We start from the raw sequence: 3,567 nt of genomic DNA on the forward strand, positions 1-3,567 counted from the left end.
GGGGGGGGGGGTCTGCCTATAAAGGCAAATGAGCTTTGTCTTTCTCTCTTCCATGCAAATAAATTTCATGTCTTCTATCTCGGTTTTGATTAGTTTTATCCAATTTGAAATTAGCTGCAGTAGAAATTGACGTAATTTGTAGATGACAACCCTTCAGTTTTTTTATTCTCCCTCTTAATATCTGTTTAAAAGAGATTTTCCATGTCTTCGATTCTATTAGAAATGTTAATCGATTTAAAAATATTTTCCCTTGATTGCAATTTAATCTTTCATCCTAAACAAATGATCTTTGTTATTACATTATGTAATAATAGCCTCCCTTCTTCGTCCTTATTGATATCAGTTCATACAGATGCAATAGTTGTTACTGTTTAAAGAAGCAGGCCAATTCTGACCTGATCAAGAGATATTTTAGACATGATGCCCATCCTTTTTAAAAATTTTTTATAGTTGCAACGTGTATAGGAACACACATTATCCTAATACATCCATTTTAAAGACAGGTTATTTATTATTTAAGTGAGATTTGGTTGCTATTTCTAGCTGCTCACTCGATCAGCTAGAAACCTCCTCGTTGGTTCGACTTAAGAGTGAGGGTATCAGTTTTATAGAAAGATATATATATATATATATATCATGAATAGTAATATATTTTCTCGTTAAAAATATCACGGTAATTCTATCTTGGTTTTATGAAAACGAATTACTGTTGTTAAGCACCATGTCGGCCCCAAACAAAAGCGTTCCAATCGTGATCATTCTATCTTTTTGTATACCTAAAACTACATTGTCCAATGTGTCCGCCCCCACTTTTCTTTTAAGATTGCAGGGTGTCATTCGGGAGTGATATTTGTCTTCTATTTCTAGCAATACGAGCACCCAATACGAGATATAACAACTTGATAGGTTCGATCGTTTTGTGTGTGTATGCTAAAGATTAATTTCTGTTGCGAGCAGACGCATGGATCCTATTCTTTTCGCCACTACAATTCCCCTCACAATTAACATTTCTTGTTGTTTAACCCCAGGTCAGCCCCGATCGAGCAGACCTGTAATCAGAGGTATAAACAACGATCATCATCTCGTTTATTTTATTCATGGTGTATCTATGGCTACGTTCATTTAACGTTTGACGGAGATTCAACTGCTTTTTCTAGTAGGTTAAAGTGACCATCTTGACTTAGTGGATTACTATTCCTTCATTTATATAGATCAGATGGAGAGGATGATATAGGTTAAATGGATCTCCGAGTCACTGAAGCATGATGTAGTTGGTCAAAGTCTCTCTCTCTCTCTTTCATTTATACTACCATCTCCTCGGTATGTTATACAACAATATAAACTGAATCGACCTCCACTACCACCAATAACACCACCACCAACACCACCGCCACCATACCGTCAGTAAATTGTTTAGTTGTAGCAGAAGTGACAAGATCGATGGGATTTCTCACACAATTTCAAAAATAAACAAGAAGAAGCAAGCGAGGAATAAATGGATTTATTGCAAAATTAACATTGTTACCATAGTTACTCATAATTTATCTCTCATCTTTTGAAAATATTTAAGGAATCTCAAGAATTTGGAAGTTTCATATGTTTAAGGTAACACGGACAGTTATATAACTTTCCATTTGTCGACCGTCGTCGTTGCAGATACATTAGCATGGTTTGGTTAGATGTCTGTCATCCTATTTAAAAATTTAAATATCATCGTGTTTTATGTTTAATTATCCTGTGATGATTAGAAGGGTTTGTATTGTAATAACATACATTCCTCCACATCAGAGCCTTAAAAAAACATTGTCTTCGTCGTGTTTCTGACTATTTTCGGTTAGAATACATACATATATATACATGCACTAATACACGCACTAATTATCAAACACGACTTTGTTTTTAATATATTGGTTTCAAATATCAGCACAAGGCCAGCAATTTCGGGAGGGAGAAGGGGGTAAGTCGATTACATCGACCCCCCCAGTGCTTAACTGGTACTAATAACTTTTTTTAATGTATTAAAGTGTTCAAAGGCGGCGAGCTGGCAGAATCGTAAGCACACCGGCAAAACGCTTAGCGGTATTTTGTCCGTCTTTATGTTCTGAGCTCAAATTCTGTTGAGGTCAGCTTTGCATTTAATCCTTTAGGGGTCGATAAAATAAGTACCAGTTGAATATTGTGGTCGATGTAAATGATTAACCCCCCCTTCCCCGAACATGCTGGCATGGTGCCAAAATTTGAAACGAATATATTAAGGTGCTGAACACAGACAAATTTTTTGATAATTTTATTTAAAAATTTTAGTCACAAAATTATTCAAATTACGAGTAAAATCTGAAATATAATGTTATCTAAAATTTACTTTAAATATCATTTATTACTGAGTGCAACTAGATTCCCCATTTCTTGATAAACATTCCACTAGCATACACATGGTGTCACATTCATGATGTTCTTGAATAACCGTCATTTTGTATGGTGGGAACTTGTGATCGGATTGCAAATTCTCCTGACAATTCCAAATCGGAAGTTTAGGCGCAGGCGTGGCTGTGTGGTAAGAAGTTTGCTTCCCAACCACATGGCTCTGAGCTCAGTCCTACTGTGTGGAATCTTGGGCAAGAGTTTTTTTTACTATAGCCTTGGGCTGACCAAAGCCTTGTGAGTGGATTTGGTAGACGGAAACTGAAAGAAGTTAGTCACCATGCCAGTATGGACGGTGGATGTTAAATGATGATGATGATGATGTGTGTGTCCCACCACTGCTTCACGACTGGTATTGATGTGTTTACACACCCATAACTTAGTGGTTCAGCAAAAGAGATCGATAGAATAGATATGAGGTTTTAAAATTCTTCAGGGTTTTGGACTAAAACAAAGAAAAGATAAAAAAAAGTTCTGAGGCTGACTGTTTAGAAGATTTCAAAAAGACTTTCATAACTTGTGCATTTTCTGGAGTTAGAACACCCTGGGGGTCCTCTGGTAGTTTTCTTTTTAGCACTGAGCTGGTGGCCCTGAAATTTTGCTTCTATAGCAGTATGGATTTTTGATCTGGTGTAGCATCATTTTGATTTAGTGTGAATAATACGAGAAGGGTGCTGCTGCATTGCAATCACAGATTCACCATTATTGATGAACATTTTCAACATCAAATGCATGAGTTACCCATGAGGGAAACTAAAAAAAGAATACCCACATAAAGACATCTCCAGCACCTGTCTAACTTTACTAACACCACACCAGCAGCTGTGTAAAACATGAGCAGTTTTCTTGCTGCACCCTGTATATTTCTGTCTATTCTGATTTACATGAATTTTTTGGTGGTGGTTTTCGATGACAGAATCCAAGAACTTCAAGTAGAAATAACTAATTCTCCCTCCTCACCTGAAAACAAAGTAACTTATGGATTAATAAATCCTCTTTATCTTCAGGACTAAAGCTGGTGGAGATGGAGTATATGTAATCTGGGTATACCCCCCCTTTTAAATTTTGTTTTTTTTACGGAATCCCACGTTTTAGGCTATGGAGATTCCGATTCTGAAAAAAGATTTTCAAAAATCTCAATTTCAA

General features: G+C 36.3%; 1 protein-coding gene across 6 annotated transcripts in view; it reads left to right on the forward strand.

Annotated features, from left to right (window-relative positions):
• The window catches only part of LOC106871615 (atlastin-2), a 75,596-nt gene that overhangs the window by 2,638 nt on the left and 69,391 nt on the right, over positions 1–3,567 (forward strand). The window contains exon 1 of one of the 6 annotated variants that reach the window (XM_052973531.1): positions 1,582–1,605. The exons of the other annotated variants lie outside the window; for them this stretch is intronic. The gene's annotated coding sequence lies outside the window, so the exon portion shown is untranslated. Of the gene's footprint in view, positions 1–1,581; positions 1,606–3,567 lie in introns of those variants that run through there. 6 annotated transcript variants of the gene reach the window in all.

Source organism: Octopus bimaculoides, chromosome 1, assembly GCF_001194135.2.
Source record: "Octopus bimaculoides isolate UCB-OBI-ISO-001 chromosome 1, ASM119413v2, whole genome shotgun sequence".
Classification (NCBI taxonomy): Eukaryota; Metazoa; Mollusca; class Cephalopoda; order Octopoda; family Octopodidae; genus Octopus; species Octopus bimaculoides.